This window comes from Pristiophorus japonicus, unplaced genomic scaffold (genome assembly GCF_044704955.1).
Source record: "Pristiophorus japonicus isolate sPriJap1 unplaced genomic scaffold, sPriJap1.hap1 HAP1_SCAFFOLD_56, whole genome shotgun sequence".
Lineage (NCBI taxonomy): Eukaryota > Metazoa > Chordata > Chondrichthyes > Pristiophoridae > Pristiophorus > Pristiophorus japonicus.
Window position 1 is genome coordinate 2,271,971 of NW_027254467.1, and position 24,667 is coordinate 2,296,637.

Sequence of the window (24,667 nt, forward strand, 5' to 3'; positions counted from 1 at the left end):
TTGAGACTTTGGAATTAGCAAGCAGGAAAGACTGCGTTGGTCTGCTTGTTGGCAAGCAAATGTGTAGCAGCTTCCCTGGTGGTTTAGTGGTTAGGTTTCGGCGCTTTCACCGCTGCGGCTCGGGTTCGATTCCCGGTCAGGGAACATTGTATTTTTGGCCGTTTGAACTGCAAGGCTGTTCCTGAACAAATTCACAGCTCACTGCACTCTTGCTGCCCCAACCATTAGCAGCGCATCATTCGTTGTAGTGACACAGCACACACTTCTGTGCCTTCCGTTTCAAAGTCAGCAGTAAATGAGGAGATCTCGCTCAACAATTGCTGATTGACACCGTAAATGTTGCCAATCATGGCGAACTTTAGCCTTCCGTGTACATTTTTGCGGCACATCACTCTAGCTTACCATCTGTCAATGCATTGCCAGTGTGGAAATATTCAGCATTTTAAACTTAGCAACGTCTGCATGACTGGAATCAGTGAATGCCTGGGCCATGGCCACTGATAACTTATCCCGAGCATTCATTTGGCCTGGGCCCCTCCTATATTGCACATTGGCTCACTGTGTGTCTATGTTTAGCGTTCACAGGCAATTTACAAGCTCTGAATTTCCCAGCAGTGAATTCATTGAGTGATTGATCTGACCGACATTCAACATCAGTATTGTTAAGTCTCTCCTTGATTCGCGACAATTATCTCTCTTCAGCATAGCACTGCTATGCACTGAACCTGCTAGAATTTCACCTTGCCTCGGGGTCAGTGCGGCTATGTGGGACTTCGGCCGGTCTCCCTTTCACAGCCCATCAGTGTCGAGAAAAGAACCGGGTATTTTACTGACATTTTATGTTCTCAAACAGTTATAAACTCTCCAGTATATTTCACTGTGTCTTCAAGACGGTGAGATCGAGCCTGTTGTGCAAGCTTTGTTTCTTTATGAACACTTCAGCAGAACATTAAATCAACATGTGGAATTGAATTGCTGATTGACACTGTAAATTTGCCAACATTTAACTGCAGTGTGAGAACAATCACCATTATAATTAGCCTTCCATTACGTTCTTGCACGACATCACCCTAAGTAACCTAGTTGATCACAGCACAGATATCAGTTAATTCATTGCCAGTGCGAAAAAATACACATTTTGAACTTAGCAACGTGTACAAGACCATTGCCTGGATCTTGGGCACTGATAACGGAACATGAGCATTAAGATTTTCCGTATCATTATACTTTACATTGACACAACCTGAGCTCTGTGATGTGTTTGGGACTCATTGCCCCGAAACGAGGACAGAGTGGGTGGGGCAATTCCTTCCGGGGTCAGGTTTTCTTTCAAAAAGGTGTGAGAAAACTTTGCTTCGTTCACTGTCAGACCGAAATAGTTCAGTTGGGAAGGCGTTTGACTGAAGATCCAGATGGTTCATGGCTCAATCCCGTGTTTCAGCAATTTTTGGTTATTTCGCGTTCCCTTCATTCTAAGGGTAGTGGCTGATTTTATATCGGGACAGTGGGCTGTTCAGCGGTTGCGTGATAATAATTTTCAACAGGAATTGTTTTTAGATTTAGCTGTTACGTTCTGTTACGTTCTATTTACACTCTGCGCAGTGTTGTAGATGAACAGTGAACAATGTTTAAGCGATGTGATGTGTTCAATGTTTATGCAGTAAATCTGTCATCCAGTGTGAGTTGGAAACACCATCCCCGCAGACTGAGCTTTCATGCAACGTTAACACAATTTGTGGCCGGTTAGCTCAGTTGGTTAGAGCGTGGTGCTAATAACGCCAAGGTCGCGGGTTCGATCCCCGTACGGGCCATTCCAGTGTTTTTCATAATTTTTATTCGGTTTTTAGTCACGTTGAAAATCAAATCTTTATAATGTAACAAATCCATTCAGAATCCCAAGGGTTGGGAATTATTTGGAAAAACAGTCATTGCTTCTTTGCCGAGGGGTGGAGAGGCACATCTTTCTGTTTATTTCTGTTTCTTGGGTTGCTGATAAACGATGAACCGGAGGCCTGTTCCCGTAAATGCTCAAAAGCAGGAACAGACAGACAGAACGGTTCTGTCGCCTGGAGATGGGCAAAAGACTGCAGTTCAGGACAAAAACACGAAATGAAATGTTCACCCGGCACCGAGAGTGAAAAATCCCGAGAAAAGGACAGAATGAAATAGATTTCAGTGGATGCCTACCCGCACGTGATGCTGTGGATGCGCGGACATATCTTTGGTGTTGTCCACAAAAAATGCCATTTGCTCCGAACAGTTTTACCAGGCGCAAAAGTGTTGAGACTTTGGAATTAGCAAGCAGGAAAGACTGCGTTGGTCTGCTTGTTGGCAAGCAAATGTGTAGCAGCTTCCCTGGTGGTTTAGTGGTTAGGTTTCGGCGCTTTCACCGCTGCGGCTCGGGTTCGATTCCCGGTCAGGGAACATTGTATTTTTGGCCGTTTGAACTGCAAGGCTGTTCCTGAACAAATTCACAGCTCACTGCACTCTTGCTGCCCCAACCATTAGCAGCGCATCATTCGTTGTAGTGACACAGCACACACTTCTGTGCCTTCCGTTTCAAAGTCAGCAGTAAATGAGGAGATCTCGCTCAACAATTGCTGATTGACACCGTAAATGTTGCCAATCATGGCGAACTTTAGCCTTCCGTGTACATTTTTGCGGCACATCACTCTAGCTTACCATCTGTCAATGCATTGCCAGTGTGGAAATATTCAGCATTTTAAACTTAGCAACGTCTGCATGACTGGAATCAGTGAATGCCTGGGCCATGGCCACTGATAACTTATCCCGAGCATTCATTTGGCCTGGGCCCCTCCTATATTGCACATTGGCTCACTGTGTGTCTATGTTTAGCGTTCACAGGCAATTTACAAGCTCTGAATTTCCCAGCAGTGAATTCATTGAGTGATTGATCTGACCGACATTCAACATCAGTATTGTTAAGTCTCTCCTTGATTCGCGACAATTATCTCTCTTCAGCATAGCACTGCTATGCACTGAACCTGCTAGAATTTCACCTTGCCTCGGGGTCAGTGCGGCTATGTGGGACTTCGGCCGGTCTCCCTTTCACAGCCCATCAGTGTCGAGAAAAGAACCGGGTATTTTACTGACATTTTATGTTCTCAAACAGTTATAAACTCTCCAGTATATTTCACTGTGTCTTCAAGACGGTGAGATCGAGCCTGTTGTGCAAGCTTTGTTTCTTTATGAACACTTCAGCAGAACATTAAATCAACATGTGGAATTGAATTGCTGATTGACACTGTAAATTTGCCAACATTTAACTGCAGTGTGAGAACAATCACCATTATAATTAGCCTTCCATTACGTTCTTGCACGACATCACCCTAAGTAACCTAGTTGATCACAGCACAGATATCAGTTAATTCATTGCCAGTGCGAAAAAATACACATTTTGAACTTAGCAACGTGTACAAGACCATTGCCTGGATCTTGGGCACTGATAACGGAACATGAGCATTAAGATTTTCCGTATCATTATACTTTACATTGACACAACCTGAGCTCTGTGATGTGTTTGGGACTCATTGCCCCGAAACGAGGACAGAGTGGGTGGGGCAATTCCTTCCGGGGTCAGGTTTTCTTTCAAAAAGGTGTGAGAAAACTTTGCTTCGTTCACTGTCAGACCGAAATAGTTCAGTTGGGAAGGCGTTTGACTGAAGATCCAGATGGTTCATGGCTCAATCCCGTGTTTCAGCAATTTTTGGTTATTTCGCGTTCCCTTCATTCTAAGGGTAGTGGCTGATTTTATATCGGGACAGTGGGCTGTTCAGCGGTTGCGTGATAATAATTTTCAACAGGAATTGTTTTTAGATTTAGCTGTTACGTTCTGTTACGTTCTATTTACACTCTGCGCAGTGTTGTAGATGAACAGTGAACAATGTTTAAGCGATGTGATGTGTTCAATGTTTATGCAGTAAATCTGTCATCCAGTGTGAGTTGGAAACACCATCCCCGCAGACTGAGCTTTCATGCAACGTTAACACAATTTGTGGCCGGTTAGCTCAGTTGGTTAGAGCGTGGTGCTAATAACGCCAAGGTCGCGGGTTCGATCCCCGTACGGGCCATTCCAGTGTTTTTCATAATTTTTATTCGGTTTTTAGTCACGTTGAAAATCAAATCTTTATAATGTAACAAATCCATTCAGAATCCCAAGGGTTGGGAATTATTTGGAAAAACAGTCATTGCTTCTTTGCCGAGGGGTGGAGAGGCACATCTTTCTGTTTATTTCTGTTTCTTGGGTTGCTGATAAACGATGAACCGGAGGCCTGTTCCCGTAAATGCTCAAAAGCAGGAACAGACAGACAGAACGGTTCTGTCGCCTGGAGATGGGCAAAAGACTGCAGTTCAGGACAAAAACACGAAATGAAATGTTCACCCGGCACCGAGAGTGAAAAATCCCGAGAAAAGGACAGAATGAAATAGATTTCAGTGGATGCCTACCCGCACGTGATGCTGTGGATGCGCGGACATATCTTTGGTGTTGTCCACAAAAAATGCCATTTGCTCCGAACAGTTTTACCAGGCGCAAAAGTGTTGAGACTTTGGAATTAGCAAGCAGGAAAGACTGCGTTGGTCTGCTTGTTGGCAAGCAAATGTGTAGCAGCTTCCCTGGTGGTTTAGTGGTTAGGTTTCGGCGCTTTCACCGCTGCGGCTCGGGTTCGATTCCCGGTCAGGGAACATTGTATTTTTGGCCGTTTGAACTGCAAGGCTGTTCCTGAACAAATTCACAGCTCACTGCACTCTTGCTGCCCCAACCATTAGCAGCGCATCATTCGTTGTAGTGACACAGCACACACTTCTGTGCCTTCCGTTTCAAAGTCAGCAGTAAATGAGGAGATCTCGCTCAACAATTGCTGATTGACACCGTAAATGTTGCCAATCATGGCGAACTTTAGCCTTCCGTGTACATTTTTGCGGCACATCACTCTAGCTTACCATCTGTCAATGCATTGCCAGTGTGGAAATATTCAGCATTTTAAACTTAGCAACGTCTGCATGACTGGAATCAGTGAATGCCTGGGCCATGGCCACTGATAACTTATCCCGAGCATTCATTTGGCCTGGGCCCCTCCTATATTGCACATTGGCTCACTGTGTGTCTATGTTTAGCGTTCACAGGCAATTTACAAGCTCTGAATTTCCCAGCAGTGAATTCATTGAGTGATTGATCTGACCGACATTCAACATCAGTATTGTTAAGTCTCTCCTTGATTCGCGACAATTATCTCTCTTCAGCATAGCACTGCTATGCACTGAACCTGCTAGAATTTCACCTTGCCTCGGGGTCAGTGCGGCTATGTGGGACTTCGGCCGTTCTCCCTTTCACAGCCCATCAGTGTCGAGAAAAGAACCTGGTATTTTACTGACATTTTATGTTCTCAAACAGTTATAAACTCTCCAGTATATTTCACTGTGTCTTCAAGACGGTGAGATCGAGCCTGTTGTGCAAGCTTTGTTTCTTTATGAACACTTCAGCAGAACATTAAATCAACATGTGGAATTGAATTGCTGATTGACACTGTAAATTAGCCTTCCATTACGTTCTTGCACGACATCACCCTAAGTAACCTAGTTGATCACAGCACAGATATCAGTTAATTCATTGCAAGTGCGAAAAAATACACATTTTGAACTTAGCAACGTGTACAAGACCATTGCCTGGATCTTGGGCACTGATAACGGAACATGAGCATTAAGATTTTCGGTATCATTATACTTTACATTGACACAACCTGAGCTCTGTGATGTGTTTGGGACTCATTGCCCCGAAACGAGGACAGAGTGGGTGGGGCAATTCCTTCCGGGGTCAGGTTTTCTTTCAAAAAGGTGTGAGAAAACTTTGCTTCGTTCACTGTCAGACCGAAATAGTTCAGTTGGGAAGGCGTTTGACTGAAGATCCAGATGGTTCATGGCTCAATCCCGTGTTTCAGCAATTTTTGGTTATTTCGCGTTCCCTTCATTCTAAGGGAAGTGGCTGATTTTATATCGGGACAGTGGGCTGTTCAGCAGTTGCGTGATAATAATTTTCAACAGGAATTGTTTTTAGATTTAGCTGTTACGTTCTGTTACGTTCTATTTACACTCTGCGCAGTGTTGTAGATGAACAGTGAACAATGTTTAAGCGATGTGGTGTGTTCAATGTTTATGCAGTAAATCTGTCATCCAGTGTGAGTTGGAAACACCTTTCCCGCAGACTGAGCTTTCATGCAACGTTAACACAATTTGTGGCCGGTTAGCTCAGTTGGTTAGAGCGTGGTGCTAATAACGCCAAGGTCGCGGGTTCGATCCCCGTACGGGCCATTCCAGTGTTTTTCATAATTTTTATTCGGTTTTTAGTCACGTTGAAAATCAAATCTTTATAATGTAACAAATCCATTCAGAATCCCAAGGGTTGGGAATTATTTGGAAAAACAGTCATTGCTTCTTTGCCGAGGGGTGGAGAGGCACATCTTTCTGTTTATTTCTGTTTCTTGGGTTGCTGATAAACGATGAACGGGAGGCCTGTTCCCGTAAATGCTCAAAAGTAGGAACAGAGAGACAGAACGGTTCTGTCGCCTGGAGATGGGCAAAAGACTGCAGTTCAGGACAAAAACACGAAATGAAATGTTCACCCGGCACCGAGAGTGAAAAATCCCGAGAAAAGGACAGAATGAAATAGATTTCAGTGGATGCCTACCCGCACGTGATGCTGTGGATGCGCGGACATATCTTTGGTGTTCTCCACAAAAAATGCCATTTGCTCCGAACAGTTTTACCAGGCGCGAAAGTGGTGAGACTTTGGAAGGAGCAAGCAGGAATGACTGCGTTGGTCTGCTTGTTGGCAAGCAAATGTGTAGCAGCTTCCCTGGTGGTTTAGTGGTTAGGTTTCGGCGCTTTCACCGCTGCGGCTCGGGTTCGATTCCCGGTCAGGGAACATTGTATCTTTGGCCGTTTGAACTGCAAGGCTGTTCCTGAACAAATTCACAGCTCACTGCGCTCTTGCTGCCCCAACCATCAGCAGCGCATCATTCGTTGCAGTGATACAGCACACACTTCTGTGCCTTCCGTTTCAAAGTCAGCAGTCAATGAGGAGATCTCGCTCAACAAGTGCTGATTGACACCGTAAATGTTGCCAATCATGGCGAACTTTAGCCTTCCGTGTACATTTTTGCGGCACATCACTCTAGCTTACCATCTGTCAATGCATTGCCAGTGTGGAAATATTCAGCATTTTAAACTTAGCAACGTCTGCAAGACTGGAATCAGTGAATGCCTGGGCCATGGCCACTGATAACTTATCCCGAGCATTCATTTGGCCTGCGCCCCTCCTATATTGCACATTGGCTCACTGTGTGTCTATGTTTAGCGTTCACAGGCAATTTACAAGCTCTGAATTTCCCAGCAGTGAATTCATGGAGTGATTGATCTAACCGACATTCAACATCAGTATTGTTAAGTCTCTCCTTGATTCGCGACACTTATCTCTCTTCAGCATAGCACTGCTATGGCCTGAACCTGCTAGAACTTCACCTTGCCTCGGGGTCAGTGCGGCTATGTGGGACTTCGGCCGTTCTCCCTTTCACAGCCCATCAGTGTCGAGAAAAGAACCGGGTATTTTACTGACATTTTATGTTCTCAAACAGTTATAAACTCTCCAGTATATTTCACTGTGTCTTCAAGACGGTGAGATCGAGCCTGTTGTGCAAGCTTTGTTTCTTTATGAACACTTCAGCAGAACATTAAATCAACATGTGGAATTGAATTGCTGATTGACACTGTAAATTAGCCTTCCATTACGTTCTTGCACGACATCACCCTAAGTAACCTAGTTGATCACAGCACAGATATCAGTTAATTCATTGCAAGTGCGAAAAAATACACATTTTGAACTTAGCAACGTGTACAAGACCATTGACTGGATCTTGGGCACTGATAACGGAACATGAGCATTAAGATTTTCGGTATCATTATACTTTACATTGACACAACCTGAGCTCTGTGATGTGTTTGGGACTCATTGCCCCGAAACGAGGACAGAGTGGGTGGGGCAATTCCTTCCGGGGTCAGGTTTTCTTTCAAAAAGGTGTGAGAAAACTTTGCTTCGTTCACTGTCAGACCGAAATAGTTCAGTTGGGAAGGCGTTTGACTGAAGATCCAGATGGTTCATGGCTCAATCCCGTGTTTCAGCAATTTTTGGTTATTTCGCGTTCCCTTCATTCTAAGGGAAGTGGCTGATTTTATATCGGGACAGTGGGCTGTTCAGCAGTTGCGTGATAATAATTTTCAACAGGAATTGTTTTTAGATTTAGCTGTTACGTTCTGTTACGTTCTATTTACACTCTGCGCAGTGTTGTAGATGAACAGTGAACAATGTTTAAGCGATGTGGTGTGTTCAATGTTTATGCAGTAAATCTGTCATCCAGTGTGAGTTGGAAACACCTTTCCCGCAGACTGAGCTTTCATGCAACGTTAACACAATTTGTGGCCGGTTAGCTCAGTTGGTTAGAGCGTGGTGCTAATAACGCCAAGGTCGCGGGTTCGATCCCCGTACGGGCCATTCCAGTGTTTTTCATAATTTTTATTCGGTTTTTAGTCACGTTGAAAATCAAATCTTTATAATGTAACAAATCCATTCAGAATCCCAAGGGTTGGGAATTATTTGGAAAAACAGTCATTGCTTCTTTGCCGAGGGGTGGAGAGGCACATCTTTCTGTTTATTTCTGTTTCTTGGGTTGCTGATAAACGATGAACGGGAGGCCTGTTCCCGTAAATGCTCAAAAGTAGGAACAGAGAGACAGAACGGTTCTGTCGCCTGGAGATGGGCAAAAGACTGCAGTTCAGGACAAAAACACGAAATGAAATGTTCACCCGGCACCGAGAGTGAAAAATCCCGAGAAAAGGACAGAATGAAATAGATTTCAGTGGATGCCTACCCGCACGTGATGCTGTGGATGCGCGGACATATCTTTGGTGTTCTCCACAAAAAATGCCATTTGCTCCGAACAGTTTTACCAGGCGCGAAAGTGGTGAGACTTTGGAAGGAGCAAGCAGGAATGACTGCGTTGGTCTGCTTGTTGGCAAGCAAATGTGTAGCAGCTTCCCTGGTGGTTTAGTGGTTAGGTTTCGGCGCTTTCACCGCTGCGGCTCGGGTTCGATTCCCGGTCAGGGAACATTGTATCTTTGGCCGTTTGAACTGCAAGGCTGTTCCTGAACAAATTCACAGCTCACTGCGCTCTTGCTGCCCCAACCATCAGCAGCGCATCATTCGTTGCAGTGATACAGCACACACTTCTGTGCCTTCCGTTTCAAAGTCAGCAGTCAATGAGGAGATCTCGCTCAACAAGTGCTGATTGACACCGTAAATGTTGCCAATAATGGCGAACTTTAGCCTTCCGTGTACATTTTTGCGGCACATCACTCTAACTTACCATCTGTCAATGCATTGCCAGTGTGGAAATATTCAGCATTTTAAACTTAGCAACGTCTGCAAGACTGGAATCAGTGAATGCCTGAGCCATGGCCACTGATAACTTATCCCGAGCATTCATTTGGCCTGGGCCCCTCCTATATTGCACATTGGCTCACTGTGTGTCTATGTTTAGCGTTCACAGGCAATTTACAAGCTCTGAATTTCCCAGCAGTGAATTCATGGAGTGATTGATCTAACCGACATTCAACATCAGTATTGTTAAGTCTCTCCTTGATTCGCGACACTTATCTCTCTTCAGCATAGCACTGCTATGGCCTGAACCTGCTAGAATTTCACCTTGCCTCGGGGTCAGTGCGGCTATGTGGGACTTCGGCCGTTCTCCCTTTCACAGCCCATCAGTGTCGAGAAAAGAACCGGGTATTTTACTGACATTTTATGTTCTCAAACAGTTATAAACTCTCCAGTATATTTCACTGTGTCTTCAAGACGGTGAGATCGAGCCTGTTGTGCAAGCTTTGTTTCTTTATGAACACTTCAGCAGAACATTAAATCAACATGTGGAATTGAATTGCTGATTGACACTGTAAATTTGCCAACATTTAACTGCAGTGTGAGAACAATCACCATTATAATTAGCCTTCCATTACGTTCTTGCACGACATCACCCTAAGTAACCTAGTTGATCACAGCACAGATATCAGTTAATTCATTGCCAGTGCGAAAAAATACACATTTTGAACTTAGCAACGTGTACAAGACCATTGCCTGGATCTTGGGCACTGATAACGGAACATGAGCATTAAGATTTTCCGTATCATTATACTTTACATTGACACAACCTGAGCTCTGTGATGTGTTTGGGACTCATTGCCCCGAAACGAGGACAGAGTGGGTGGGGCAATTCCTTCCGGGGTCAGGTTTTCTTTCAAAAAGGTGTGAGAAAACTTTGCTTCGTTCACTGTCAGACCGAAATAGTTCAGTTGGGAAGGCGTTTGACTGAAGATCCAGATGGTTCATGGCTCAATCCCGTGTTTCAGCAATTTTTGGTTATTTCGCGTTCCCTTCATTCTAAGGGAAGTGGCTGATTTTATATCGGGACAGTGGGCTGTTCAGCGGTTGCGTGATAATAATTTTCAACATAAATTGTTTTTAGATTTAGCTGTTACGTTGTGTTACGTTCTATTAACACTCTGCGCAGTGTTGTAGATGAACAGTGAACAATGTTTAAGCGATGTGATGTGTTCAATGTTTATGCAGTAAATCTGTCATCCAGTGTGAGTTGGAAACACCATCCCCGCAGACTGAGCTTTCATGCAACGTTAACGCAATTTGTGGCCGGTTAGCTCAGTTGGTTAGAGCGTGGTGCTAATAACGCTAAGGTCGCGGGTTCGATCTCCGTACGTGCCATTCCAGTGTTTTTCATAATTTTTATTCCGTTTTTAGTCACGTTGAAAATCAAATCTTTATAATGTAACAAATCCATTCAGAATCCCAAGGGTTGGGAATTATTTGGAAAAACAGTCATTGCTTCTTTGCCGACGGGTTGGAGAGGCACATCTTTCTGTTTATTTCTGTTTCTTGGTTTGCTGATAAACGATGAACCGGAGGCCTGTTCCCGTAAATGCTCAAAAGTAGGAACAGACAGACAGAACGGTTCTGTCGCCTGGAGATGGGCAAAAGACTGCAGTTCAGGACAAAAACACTAAATGAAATGTTCACCCGGCACCGAGAGTGAAAAATCCCGAGAAAAGGACAGAATGAAATAGATTTCAGTGGATGCCTACCCGCACGTGATGCTGTGGATGCGCGGACATATCTTTGGTGTTGTCCACAAAAAATGCCATTTGCTCCGAACAGTTTTACCAGGCGCGAAAGTGGTGAGACTTTGGAAGGAGCAAGCAGGAATGACTGCGTTGGTCTGCTTGTTGGCAAGCAAATGTGTAGCAGCTTCCCTGGTGGTTTAGTGGTTAGGTTTCGGCGCTTTCACCGCTGCGGCCCGGGTTCGATTCCCGGTCAGGGAACATTGTATCTTTGGCCGTTTGAACTGCAAGGCTGTTCCTGAACAAATTCACAGCTCACTGCCCTCTTGCTGCCCCAACCATCAGCAGCGCATCATTCGTTGTAGTGATACAGCACATACTTCTGTGCCTTCCGTTTCAAAGTCAGCAGTAAATGAGGAGATCTTGCTCAACAAGTGCTGATTGACACCGTAAATGTTGCCAATCATGGCGAACTTTAGCCTTCCGTGTACATTTTTGCGGCACATCACTCTAGCTTACCATTTGTCAATGCATTGCCAGTGTGGAAATATTCAGCATTTTAAACTTAGCAACGTCTGCATGACTGGAATCAGTGAATGCCTGGGCCATGGCCACTGATAACTTATCCCGAGCATTCATTTGGCCTGGGCCCCTCCTATATTGCACATTGGCTCACTGTGTGTCTATATTTAGCGTTCACAGGCAATTTACAAGCTCTGAATTTCCCAGCAGTGAATTCATGGAGTGATTGATCGAACCGACATTCAACATCAGTATTGTTAAGTCTCTCCTTGATTCGCGACACTTATCTCTCTTCAGCATAACACTGCTATGGACTGAACCTGCTAGAATTTCACCTTGCCTCGGGGTCAGTGCGGCAATGTGGGACTTCGGCCGGTCTCCCTTTCACAGCCCATCAGTGTCGAGAAAAGACTGACATTTTATGTTCTCAAACAGTTATAAACTCTCCAGTATATTTCACTGTGTCTTCAAGACGGTGAGATCGAGCCTGTTGTGCAAGCTTTGTTTCTTTATGAACACTTCAGCAGAACATTAAATCAACATGTGGAATTGAATTGCTGATTGACACTGTAAATTTGCCAACATTTAACTGCAGTGTGAGAACAATCACCATTATAATTAGCCTTCCATTACGTTCTTGCACGACATCACCCTAAGTAACCTAGTTGATCACAGCACAGATATCAGTTAATTCATTGCCAGTGCGAAAAAATACACATTTTGAACTTAGCAACGTGTACAAGACCATTGCCTGGATCTTGGGCACTGATAACGGAACATGAGCATTAGGATTTTCGGTATCATTATACTTTACATTGACACAACCTGAGCTCTGTGATGTGTTTGGGACTCATTGCCCCGAAACGAGGACAGAGTGGGTGGGGCAATTCCTTCCGGGGTCAGGTTTTCTTTCAAAAAGGTGTGAGAAAACTTTGCTTCGTTCACTGTCAGACCGAAATAGTTCAGTTGGGAAGGCGTCTGACTGAAGATCCAGATGGTTCATGGCTCAATCCCGTGTTTCAGCAATTTTTGGTTATTTCGCGTTCCCTTCATTCTAAGGCTAGTGGCTGATTTTATATCGGGACAGTGGGCTGTTCAGCGGTTGCGTGATAATAATTTTCAACAGAAATTGTTTTTAGATTTAGCTGCTACGTTCTATTACGTTCTATTTACACTCTGCGCAGTGTTGTAGATGAACAGTGAACAATGTTTAAGCGATGTGATGTGTTCAATGTTTATGCAGTAAATCTCTCATCCAGTGTGAGTTGGAAACACCATCCCCGCAGACTGAGCTTTCACGCAACGTTAACACAAATTGTGGCTGGTTAGCTCAGGTGGTTAGAGCGTGGTGCTAATAACGCCAAGGTCGCGGGTTCGATCCCCGTACGGGCCATTCCAGTGTTTTTCATAATTTTTATTCGGTTTTTATTCACGTTGAAAATCAAATCTTTATAATGTAACAAATCCATTCAGAATCCCAAGGGTTGGGAATTATTTGGAAAAACAGTCATTGCTTCTTTGCCGAGGGGTGGAGAGGCACATCTTTCTGTTTATTTCTGTTTCTTGGTTTGCTGATAAACGATGAACCGTAGGCCTGTTCCCGTACATGCTCAAAAGTAGGAACAGACAGAAAGAACGGTTCTGTCGGCTGGAGATGTGCAAAAGACTGCAGTTCAGTACAAAAACACTAAATGAAATGTTCACCCGGCACCGAGAGTGAAAAATCCCGAGAAAAGGACAGAATGAAATAGATTTCAGTGGATGCCTACCCGCACGTGATGCTGTGGATGCGCGGACATATCTTTGGCGTTGTCCACAAAAAATGCCATTTGCTCCGAACAGTTTTACCAGGCGCGAAAGTGGTGAGACTTTGGAAGGAGCAAGCAGGAAAGACTGTGTTGGTCTGCTTGTTGGCATGCAAATGTGTAGCAGCTTCCCTGGTGGTCTAGTGGTTAGGTTTCGGCGCTTTCACTGCTGCGGCCCGGGTTCGATTCCCGGTCAGGGAACATTGTATCTTTGGCCGTTTGAACTGCAAGGCTGTTCCTGAACAAATTCACAGCTCACTGCCCTCTTGCTGCCCCAACCATTAGCAGCGCATCATTCGTTGTAGTGACACAGCACACACTTCTGTGCCTTCCGTTTCAAAGTCAGCAGTAAATGAGGAGATCTTGCTCAACAAGTGCTGATTGACACCGTAAATGTTGCCAATCATGGCGAACTTTAGCCTTCCGTGTACATTTTTGCGGCACATCACTCTAGCTTACCATCTGTCAATGCATTGCCAGTGTGGAAATATTCAGCATTTTAAACTTAGCAACGTCTGCATGACTGGAATCAGTGAATGCCTGGGCCATGGCCACTGATAACTTATCCCGAGCATTCATTTGGCCTGGGCCCCTCCTATATTGCACATTGGCTCACTGTGTGTCTATATTTAGCGTTCACAGGCAACTTACAAGCTCTGAATTTCCCAGCAGTGAATTCATGGAGTGATTGATCGAACCGACATTCAACATCAGTATTGTTAAGTCTCTCCTTGATTCGCGACACTTATCTCTCTTCAGCATAACACTGCTATGGACTGAACCTGCTAGAATTTCACCTTGCCTCGGGGTCAGTGCGGCAATGTGGGACTTCGGCCGGTCTCCCTTTCACAGCCCATCAGTGTCGAGAAAAGACTGACATTTTATGTTCTCAAACAGTTATAAACTCTCCAGTATATTTCACTGTGTCTTCAAGACGGTGAGATCGAGCCTGTTGTGCAAGCTTTGTTTCTTTATGAACACTTCAGCAGAACATTAAATCAACATGTGGAATTGAATTGCTGATTGACACTGTAAATTTGCCAACATTTAACTGCAGTGTGAGAACAATCACCATTATAATTAGCCTTCCATTACGTTCTTGCACGACATCACCCTAAGTAACCTAGTTGATCACAGCACAGATATCAGTTAATTCATTGCCAGTGCGAAAAAATACACATTTTGAACTTAGCAACGTGTACAAGACCATTGCCTGGATCTTGGGCACTGATAACGGAACATGAGCATTAGGATTTTCGGTATCATTATACTTTACATTGACACAACCTGAGCTCTGTGATGTGTTTGGGACTCATTGCCCCGAAACGAGGACAGAGTGGGTGGGGCAATTCCTTCCGGGGTCAGGTTTTCTTTCAAAAAGGTGTGAGAAAACTTTGCTTCGTTCACTGTCAGACCGAAATAGTTCAGTTGGGAAGGCGTCTGACTGAAGATCCAGATGGTTCATGGCTCAATCCCGTGTTTCAGCAATTTTTGGTTATTTCGCGTTCCCTTCATTCTAAGGGTAGTGGCTGATTTTATATCGGGACAGTGGGCTGTTCAGCGGTTGCGTGATAATAATTTTCAACAGAAATTGTTTTTAGATTTAGCTGCTACGTTCTATTACGTTCTATTTACACTCTGCGCAGTGTTGTAGATGAACAGTGAACAATGTTTAAGCGATGTGATGTGTTCAATGTTTATGCAGTAAATCTCTCATCCAGTGTGAGTTGGAAACACCATCCCCGCAGACTGAGCTTTCACGCAACGTTACCACAAATTGTGGCCGGTTAGCTCAGGTGGTTAGAGCGTGGTGCTAATAACGCCAAGGTCGCGGGTTCGATCCCCGTACGGGCCATTCCAGTGTTTTTCATAATTTTTATTCGGTTTTTAGTCACGTTGAAAATCAAATCTTTATAATGTAACAAATCCACTCAGAATCCCAAGGGTTGGGAATTATTTGGAATAACAGTCATTGCTTCTTTGCCGACGGGTTGGAGAGGCACATCTTTCTGTTTATTTCTGTTTCTTGGTTTGCTGATAAACGATGAACCGGAGGCCTGTTCCCGTAAATGCTCAAAAGTAGGAACAGACAGACAGAACGGTTCTGTCGCCTGGAGATGGGCAAAAGACTGCAGTTCAGGACAACAACACTAAATGAAATGTTCACCCGGCACCGAGAGTGAAAAATCCCGAGAAAAGGACAGAATGAAATAGATTTCAGTGGATGCCTACCCGCACGTGATGCTGTGGATGCGCGGACATATCTTTGGTGTTCTCCACAAAAAATGCCATTTGCTCCGAACAGTTTTACCAGGCGCGAAAGTGGTGAGACTTTGGAAGGAGCAAGCAGGAATGACTGCGTTGGTCTGCTTGTTGGCAAGCAAATGTGTAGCAGCTTCCCTGGTGGTTTAGTGGTTAGGTTTCGGCGCTTTCACCGCTGCGGCCCGGGTTCGATTCCCGGTCAGGGAACATTGTATCTTTGGCCGTTTGAACTGCAAGGCTGTTCCTGAACAAATTCACAGCTCACTGCCCTCTTGCTGCCCCAACCATCAGCAGCGCATCATTCGTTGTAGTGATACAGCACATACTTCTGTGCCTTCCGTTTCAAAGTCAGCAGTAAATGAGGAGATCTTGCTCAACAAGTGCTGATTGACACCGTAAATGTTGCCAATCATGGCGAACTTTAGCCTTCCGTGTACATTTTTGCGGCACATCACTCTAGCTTACCATTTGTCAATGCATTGCCAGTGTGGAAATATTCAGCATTTTAAACTTAGCAACGTCTGCATGACTGGAATCAGTGAATGCCTGGGCCATGGCCACTGATAACTTATCCCGAGCATTCATTTGGCCTGGGCCCCTCCTATATTGCACATTGGCTCACTGTGTGTCTATATTTAGCGTTCACAGGCAATTTACAAGCTCTGAATTTCCCAGCAGTGAATTCATGGAGTGATTGATCGAACCGACATTCAACATCAGTATTGTTAAGTCTCTCCTTGATTCGCGACACTTATCTCTCTTCAGCATAACACTGCTATGGACTGAACCTGCTAGAATTTCACCTTGCCTCGGGGTCAGTGCGGCAATGTGGGACTTCGGCCGGTCTCCCTTTCACAGCCCATCAGTGTCGAGAAAAGACTGACATTTTATGTTCTCAAACAGTTATAAACTCTCCAGTATATTTCACTGTGTCTTCAAGACGGTGAGATCGAGCCTGTTGTGCAAGCTTTGTTTCTTTATGAACACTTCAGCAGAACATTAAATCAACATGTGGAATTGAATTGCTGATTGACACTGTAAATTTGCCAACATTTAACTGCAGTGTGAGAACAATCACCATTATAATTAGCCTTCCATTACGTTCTTGCACGACATCACCCTAAGTAACCTAGTTGATCACAGCACAGATATCAGTTAATTCATTGCCAGTGCGAAAAAATACACATTTTGAACTTAGCAACGTGTACAAGACCATTGCCTGGATCTTGGGCACTGATAACGGAACATGAGCATTAGGATTTTCGGTATCATTATACTTTACATTGACACAACCTGAGCTCTGTGATGTGTTTGGGACTCATTGCCCCTAAACGAGGACAGAGTGGGTGGGGCAATTCCTTCCGGGGTCAGGTTTTCTTTCAAAAAGTTGTGAGAAAACTTTGCTTCGTTCACTGTCAGACCGAAATAGTTCAGTTGGGAAGGCGTCTGACTGAAGATCCAGATGGTTCATGGCTCAATCCCGTGTTTCAGCAATTTTTGGTTATTTCGCGTTCCCTTCATTCTAAGGCTAGTGGCTGATTTTATATCGGGACAGTGGGCTGTTCAGCGGTTGCGTGATAATAATTTTCAACAGAAATTGTTTTTAGATTTAGCTGCTACGTTCTATTACGTTCTATTTACACTCTGCGCAGTGTTGTAGATGAACAGTGAACAATGTTTAAGCGATGTGATGTGTTCAATGTTTATGCAGTAAATCTCTCATCCAGTGTGAGTTGGAAACACCATCCCCGCAGACTGAGCTTTCACGCAACGTTAACACAAATTGTGGCTGGTTAGCTCAGGTGGTTAGAGCGTGGTGCTAATAACGCCAAGGTCGCGGGTTCGATCCCCGTACGGGCCATTCCAGTGTTTTTCATAATTTTTATTCGGTTTTTAGTCACGTTGAAAATCAAATCTTTATAATGTAACAAATCCATTCAGAATCCCAAGTGTTGGGAATTATTTGGAAAAACAGTCATTGCTTCTTTGCCGAGGGGTGGAGAGGCACATCTTTCTGTTTATTTCTGTTTCTTGGTTTGCTGATAAACGATGAACCGTAGGCCTGTTCCCGTACATGCTCAAAAGTAGGAACAGACAGAAAGAACGGTTCTGTCGGCTGGAGATGGGCAAAAGACTGCAGTTCAGGACAAAAACACTAAATGAAATGTTCACCCGGCACCGAGAGTGAAAAATCCCGAGAAAAGGACAGAATGAAATAGATTTCAGTGGATGCCTACCCGCACGTGATGCTGTGGATGCGCGGACATATCTTTGGCGTTGTCCACAAAAAATGCCATTTGCTCCGAACAGTTTTACCAGGCGCGAAAGTGGTGAGACTTTGGAAGGAGCAAGCAGGAAAGACTGTGTTGGTCTGCTTGTTGGCATGCAAATGTGTAGCAGCTTCCCTGGTGGTCTAGTGGTTAGGTTTCGGCGCTTTCACTGCTGCGGCCCGGGTTCGATTCCCGGTCAGGGAACATTGTATCTTTGGCCGTTTGAACTGCAAGGCTGTTCCTGAACAAATTCACAGCTCACTGCCCTCTTGCTGCCCCAACCATTAGCAGCGCATCATTCGTTGTAGTGACACAGCACACACTTCTGTGCCTTCCGTTTCAAAGTCAGCAGTAAATGAGGAGATCTTGCTCAACAAGTGCTGATTGACACCGTAAATGTTGCCAATCATGGCGAACTTTAGCCTTCCGTGTACATTTTTGCGGCACATCAATCTAGCTTACCATCTGTCAATGCATTGCCAGTGTGGAAATATTCAGCATTTTAAACTTAGCAACGTCTGCATGACTGGAATCAGTGAATGCCTGGGCCATGGCCACTGATAACTTATCCCGAGCATTCATTTGGCCTGGGCCCCTCCTATATTGCACATTGGCTCACTGTGTGTCTATATTTAGCGTTCACAGGCAATTTACAAGCTCTGAATTTCCCAGCAGTGAATTCATGGAGTGATTGATCGAACCGACATTCAACATCAGTATTGTTAAGTCTCTCCTTGATTCGCGACACTTATCTCTCTTCAGCATAACACTGCTATGGACTGAACCTGCTAGAATTTCACCTTGCCTCGGGGTCAGTGCGGCAATGTGGGACTTCGGCCGGTCTCCCTTTCACAGCCCATCAGTGTCGAGAAAAGACTGACATTTTATGTTCTCAAACAGTTATAAACTCTCCAGTATATTTCACTGTGTCTTCAAGACGGTGAGATCGAGCCTGTTGTGCAAGCTTTGTTTCTTTATGAACACTTCAGCAGAACATTAAATCAACATGTGGAATTGAATTGCTGATTGACACTGTAAATTTGCCAACATTTAACTGCAGTGTGAGAACAATCACCATTATAATTAGCCTTCCATTACGTTCTTGCACGACATCACCCTAAGTAACCTAGTTGATCACAGCACAGATATCAGTTAATTCATTGCCAGTGCGAAAAAATACACATTTTGAACTTAGCAACGTGTACAAGACCATTGCCTGGATCTTGGGCACTGATAACGGAACATGAGCATTAGGATTTTCGGTATCATTATACTTTACATTGACACAACCTGAGCTCTGTGATGTGTTTGGGACTCATTGCCCCGAAACGAGGACAGAGTGGGTGGGGCAATTCCTTCCGGGGTCAGGTTTTCTTTCAAAAAGGTGTGAGAAAACTTTGCTTCGTTCACTGTCAGACCGAAATAGTTCAGTTGGGAAGGCGTCTGACTGAAGATCCAGATGGTTCATGGCTCAATCCCGTGTTTCAGCAATTTTTGGTTATTTCGCGTTCCCTTCATTCTAAGGGTAGTGGCTGATTTTATATCGGGACAGTGGGCTGTTCAGCGGTTGCGTGATAATAATTTTCAACAGAAATTGTTTTTAGATTTAGCTGCTACGTTCTATTACGTTCTATTTACACTCTGCGCAGTGTTGTAGATGAACAGTGAACAATGTTTAAGCGATGTGATGTGTTCAATGTTTATGCAGTAAATCTCTCATCCAGTGTGAGTTGGAAACACCATCCCCGCAGACTGAGCTTTCACGCAACGTTAACACAAATTGTGGCCGGTTAGCTCAGGTGGTTAGAGCGTGGTGCTAATAACGCCAAGGTCGCGGGTTCGATCCCCGTACGGGCCATTCCAGTGTTTTTCATAATTTTTATTCGGTTTTTAGTCACGTTGAAAATCAAATCTTTATAATGTAACAAATCCACTCAGAATCCCAAGGGTTGGGAATTATTTGGAATAACAGTCATTGCTTCTTTGCCGACGGGTTGGAGAGGCACATCTTTCTGTTTATTTCTGTTTCTTGGTTTGCTGATAAACGATGAACCGGAGGCCTGTTCCCGTAAATGCTCAAAAGTAGGAACAGACAGACAGAACGGTTCTGTCGCCTGGAGATGGGCAAAAGACTGCAGTTCAGGACAAAAACACTAAATGAAATGTTCACCCGGCACCGAGAGTGAAAAATCCCGAGAAAAGGACAGAATGAAATAGATTTCAGTGGATGCCTACCCGCACGTGATGCTGTGGATGCGCGGACATATCTTTGGTGTTCTCCACAAAAAATGCCATTTGCTCCGAACAGTTTTACCAGGCGCGAAAGTGGTGAGACTTTGGAAGGAGCAAGCAGGAATGACTGCGTTGGTCTGCTTGTTGGCAAGCAAATGTGTAGCAGCTTCCCTGGTGGTTTAGTGGTTAGGTTTCGGCGCTTTCACCGCTGCGGCCCGGGTTCGATTCCCGGTCAGGGAACATTGTATCTTTGGCCGTTTGAACTGCAAGGCTGTTCCTGAACAAATTCACAGCTCACTGCCCTCTTGCTGCCCCAACCATCAGCAGCGCATCATTCGTTGTAGTGATACAGCACATACTTCTGTGCCTTCCGTTTCAAAGTCAGCAGTAAATGAGGAGATCTTGCTCAACAAGTGCTGATTGACACCGTAAATGTTGCCAATCATGGCGAACTTTAGCCTTCCGTGTACATTTTTGCGGCACATCACTCTAGCTTACCATTTGTCAATGCATTGCCAGTGTGGAAATATTCAGCATTTTAAACTTAGCAACGTCTGCATGACTGGAATCAGTGAATGCCTGGGCCATGGCCACTGATAACTTATCCCGAGCATTCATTTGGCCTGGGCCCCTCCTATATTGCACATTGGCTCACTGTGTGTCTATATTTAGCGTTCACAGGCAATTTACAAGCTCTGAATTTCCCAGCAGTGAATTCATGGAGTGATTGATCGAACCGACATTCAACATCAGTATTGTTAAGTCTCTCCTTGATTCGCGACACTTATCTCTCTTCAGCATAACACTGCTATGGACGGAACCTGCTAGAATTTCACCTTGCCTCGGGGTCAGTGCGGCAATGTGGGACTTCGGCCGGTCTCCCTTTCACAGCCCATCAGTGTCGAGAAAAGACTGACATTTTATGTTCTCAAACAGTTATAAACTCTCCAGTATATTTCACTGTGTCTTCAAGACGGTGAGATCGAGCCTGTTGTGCAAGCTTTGTTTCTTTATGAACACTTCAGCAGAACATTAAATCAACATGTGGAATTGAATTGCTGATTGACACTGTAAATTTGCCAACATTTAACTGCAGTGTGAGAACAATCACCATTATAATTAGCCTTCCATTACGTTCTTGCACGACATCACCCTAAGTAACCTAGTTGATCACAGCACAGATATCAGTTAATTCATTGCCAGTGCGAAAAAATACACATTTTGAACTTAGCAACGTGTACAAGACCATTGCCTGGATCTTGGGCACTGATAACGGAACATGAGCATTAGGATTTTCGGTATCATTATACTTTACATTGACACAACCTGAGCTCTGTGATGTGTTTGGGACTCATTGCCCCGAAACGAGGACAGAGTGGGTGGGGCAATTCCTTCCGGGGTCAGGTTTTCTTTCAAAAAGGTGTGAGAAAACTTTGCTTCGTTCACTGTCAGACCGAAATAGTTCAGTTGGGAAGGCGTCTGACTGAAGATCCAGATGGTTCATGGCTCAATCCCGTGTTTCAGCAATTTTTGGTTATTTCGCGTTCCCTTCATTCTAAGGGTAGTGGCTGATTTTATATCGGGACAGTGGGCTGTTCAGCGGTTGCGTGATAATAATTTTCAACAGAAATTGTTTTTAGATTTAGCTGCTACGTTCTATTACGTTCTATTTACACTCTGCGCAGTGTTGTAGATGAACAGTGAACAATGTTTAAGCGATGTGATGTGTTCAATGTTTATGCAGTAAATCTCTCATCCAGTGTGAGTTGGAAACACCATCCCCGCAGACTGAGCTTTCACGCAACGTTAACACAAATTGTGGCCGGTTAGCTCAGGTGGTTAGAGCGTGGTGCTAATAACGCCAAGGTCGCGGGTTCGATCCCCGTACGGGCCATTCCAGTGTTTTTCATAATTTTTATTCGGTTTTTAGTCACGTTGAAAATCAAATCTTTATAATGTAACAAATCCACTCAGAATCCCAAGGGTTGGGAATTATTTGGAATAACAGTCATTGCTTCTTTGCCGACGGGTTGGAGAGGCACATCTTTCTGTTTATTTCTGTTTCTTGGTTTGCTGATAAACGATGAACCGGAGGCCTGTTCCCGTAAATGCTCAAAAGTAGGAACAGACAGACAGAACGGTTCTGTCGCCTGGAGATGGGCAAAAGACTGCAGTTCAGGACAAAAACACTAAATGAAATGTTCACCCGGCACCGAGAGTGAAAAATCCCGAGAAAAGGACAGAATGAAATAGATTTCAGTGGATGCCTACCCGCACGTGATGCTGTGGATGCGCGGACATATCTTTGGTGTTCTCCACAAAAAATGCCATTTGCTCCGAACAGTTTTACCAGGCGCGAAAGTGGTGAGACTTTGGAAGGAGCAAGCAGGAATGACTGCGTTGGTCTGCTTGTTGGCAAGCAAATGTGTAGCAGCTTCCCTGGTGGTTTAGTGGTTAGGTTTCGGCGCTTTCACCGCTGCGGCCCGGGTTCGATTCCCGGTCAGGGAACATTGTATCTTTGGCCGTTTGAACTGCAAGGCTGTTCCTGAACAAATTCACAGCTCACTGCCCTCTTGCTGCCCCAACCATCAGCAGCGCATCATTCGTTGTAGTGATACAGCACATACTTCTGTGCCTTCCGTTTCAAAGTCAGCAGTAAATGAGGAGATCTTGCTCAACAAGTGCTGATTGACACCGTAAATGTTGCCAATCATGGCGAACTTTAGCCTTCCGTGTACATTTTTGCGGCACATCACTCTAGCTTACCATTTGTCAATGCATTGCCAGTGTGGAAATATTCAGCATTTTAAACTTAGCAACGTCTGCATGACTGGAATCAGTGAATGCCTGGGCCATGGCCACTGATAACTTATCCCGAGCATTCATTTGGCCTGGGCCCCTCCTATATTGCACATTGGCTCACTGTGTGTCTATATTTAGCGTTCACAGGCAATTTACAAGCTCTGAATTTCCCAGCAGTGAATTCATGGAGTGATTGATCGAACCGACATTCAACATCAGTATTGTTAAGTCTCTCCTTGATTCGCGACACTTATCTCTCTTCAGCATAACACTGCTATGGACTGAACCTGCTAGAATTTCACCTTGCCTCGGGGTCAGTGCGGCAATGTGGGACTTCGGCCGGTCTCCCTTTCACAGCCCATCAGTGTCGAGAAAAGACTGACATTTTATGTTCTCAAACAGTTATAAACTCTCCAGTATATTTCACTGTGTCTTCAAGACGGTGAGATCGAGCCTGTTGTGCAAGCTTTGTTTCTTTATGAACACTTCAGCAGAACATTAAATCAACATGTGGAATTGAATTGCTGATTGACACTGTAAATTTGCCAACATTTAACTGCAGTGTGAGAACAATCACCATTATAATTAGCCTTCCATTACGTTCTTGCACGACATCACCCTAAGTAACCTAGTTGATCACAGCACAGATATCAGTTAATTCATTGCCAGTGCGAAAAAATACACATTTTGAACTTAGCAACGTGTACAAGACCATTGCCTGGATCTTGGGCACTGATAACGGAACATGAGCATTAGGATTTTCGGTATCATTATACTTTACATTGACACAACCTGAGCTCTGTGATGTGTTTGGGACTCATTGCCCCGAAACGAGGACAGAGTGGGTGGGGCAATTCCTTCCGGGGTCAGGTTTTCTTTCAAAAAGGTGTGAGAAAACTTTGCTTCGTTCACTGTCAGACCGAAATAGTTCAGTTGGGAAGGCGTCTGACTGAAGATCCAGATGGTTCATGGCTCAATCCCGTGTTTCAGCAATTTTTGGTTATTTCGCGTTCCCTTCATTCTAAGGGTAGTGGCTGATTTTATATCGGGACAGTGGGCTGTTCAGCGGTTGCGTGATAATAATTTTCAACAGAAATTGTTTTTAGATTTAGCTGCTACGTTCTATTACGTTCTATTTACACTCTGCGCAGTGTTGTAGATGAACAGTGAACAATGTTTAAGCGATGTGATGTGTTCAATGTTTATGCAGTAAATCTCTCATCCAGTGTGAGTTGGAAACACCATCCCCGCAGACTGAGCTTTCACGCAACGTTAACACAAATTGTGGCCGGTTAGCTCAGGTGGTTAGAGCGTGGTGCTAATAACGCCAAGGTCGCGGGTTCGATCCCCGTACGGGCCATTCCAGTGTTTTTCATAATTTTTATTCGGTTTTTAGTCACGTTGAAAATCAAATCTTTATAATGTAACAAATCCACTCAGAATCCCAAGGGTTGGGAATTATTTGGAATAACAGTCATTGCTTCTTTGCCGACGGGTTGGAGAGGCACATCTTTCTGTTTATTTCTGTTTCTTGGTTTGCTGATAAACGATGAACCGGAGGCCTGTTCCCGTAAATGC

General features: G+C 44.5%; 11 non-coding genes across 11 annotated transcripts; all 11 read left to right on the plus strand.

Moving 5' to 3' along the window:
• The first annotated feature begins 1,737 nt into the window (after positions 1 to 1,737).
• On the plus strand, positions 1,738 to 1,811 carry trnai-aau (transfer RNA isoleucine (anticodon AAU)). The gene has a single exon. It is a non-coding gene; the product is annotated as a tRNA-Ile (tRNA).
• A 2,206-nt stretch (positions 1,812 to 4,017) lies between these two features.
• On the plus strand, positions 4,018 to 4,091 carry trnai-aau (transfer RNA isoleucine (anticodon AAU)). Its single transcript has one exon. It is a non-coding gene; the product is annotated as a tRNA-Ile (tRNA).
• A 2,162-nt stretch (positions 4,092 to 6,253) lies between these two features.
• On the plus strand, positions 6,254 to 6,327 carry trnai-aau (transfer RNA isoleucine (anticodon AAU)). The gene has a single exon. It is a non-coding gene; the product is annotated as a tRNA-Ile (tRNA).
• Positions 6,328 to 8,489: 2,162 nt separating this feature from the next.
• Positions 8,490 to 8,563, plus strand: trnai-aau (transfer RNA isoleucine (anticodon AAU)). Its single transcript has one exon. It is a non-coding gene; the product is annotated as a tRNA-Ile (tRNA).
• Positions 8,564 to 10,769: 2,206 nt separating this feature from the next.
• trnai-aau (transfer RNA isoleucine (anticodon AAU)) lies at positions 10,770 to 10,843 on the plus strand. The gene has a single exon. It is a non-coding gene; the product is annotated as a tRNA-Ile (tRNA).
• Positions 10,844 to 13,037: 2,194 nt separating this feature from the next.
• trnai-aau (transfer RNA isoleucine (anticodon AAU)) lies at positions 13,038 to 13,111 on the plus strand. Its single transcript has one exon. It is a non-coding gene; the product is annotated as a tRNA-Ile (tRNA).
• A 2,193-nt stretch (positions 13,112 to 15,304) lies between these two features.
• On the plus strand, positions 15,305 to 15,378 carry trnai-aau (transfer RNA isoleucine (anticodon AAU)). Its single transcript has one exon. It is a non-coding gene; the product is annotated as a tRNA-Ile (tRNA).
• A 2,194-nt stretch (positions 15,379 to 17,572) lies between these two features.
• On the plus strand, positions 17,573 to 17,646 carry trnai-aau (transfer RNA isoleucine (anticodon AAU)). Its single transcript has one exon. It is a non-coding gene; the product is annotated as a tRNA-Ile (tRNA).
• A 2,193-nt stretch (positions 17,647 to 19,839) lies between these two features.
• On the plus strand, positions 19,840 to 19,913 carry trnai-aau (transfer RNA isoleucine (anticodon AAU)). Its single transcript has one exon. It is a non-coding gene; the product is annotated as a tRNA-Ile (tRNA).
• Positions 19,914 to 22,107: 2,194 nt separating this feature from the next.
• trnai-aau (transfer RNA isoleucine (anticodon AAU)) lies at positions 22,108 to 22,181 on the plus strand. Its single transcript has one exon. It is a non-coding gene; the product is annotated as a tRNA-Ile (tRNA).
• A 2,194-nt stretch (positions 22,182 to 24,375) lies between these two features.
• Positions 24,376 to 24,449, plus strand: trnai-aau (transfer RNA isoleucine (anticodon AAU)). The gene has a single exon. It is a non-coding gene; the product is annotated as a tRNA-Ile (tRNA).
• Positions 24,450 to 24,667: the final 218 nt, after the last annotated feature.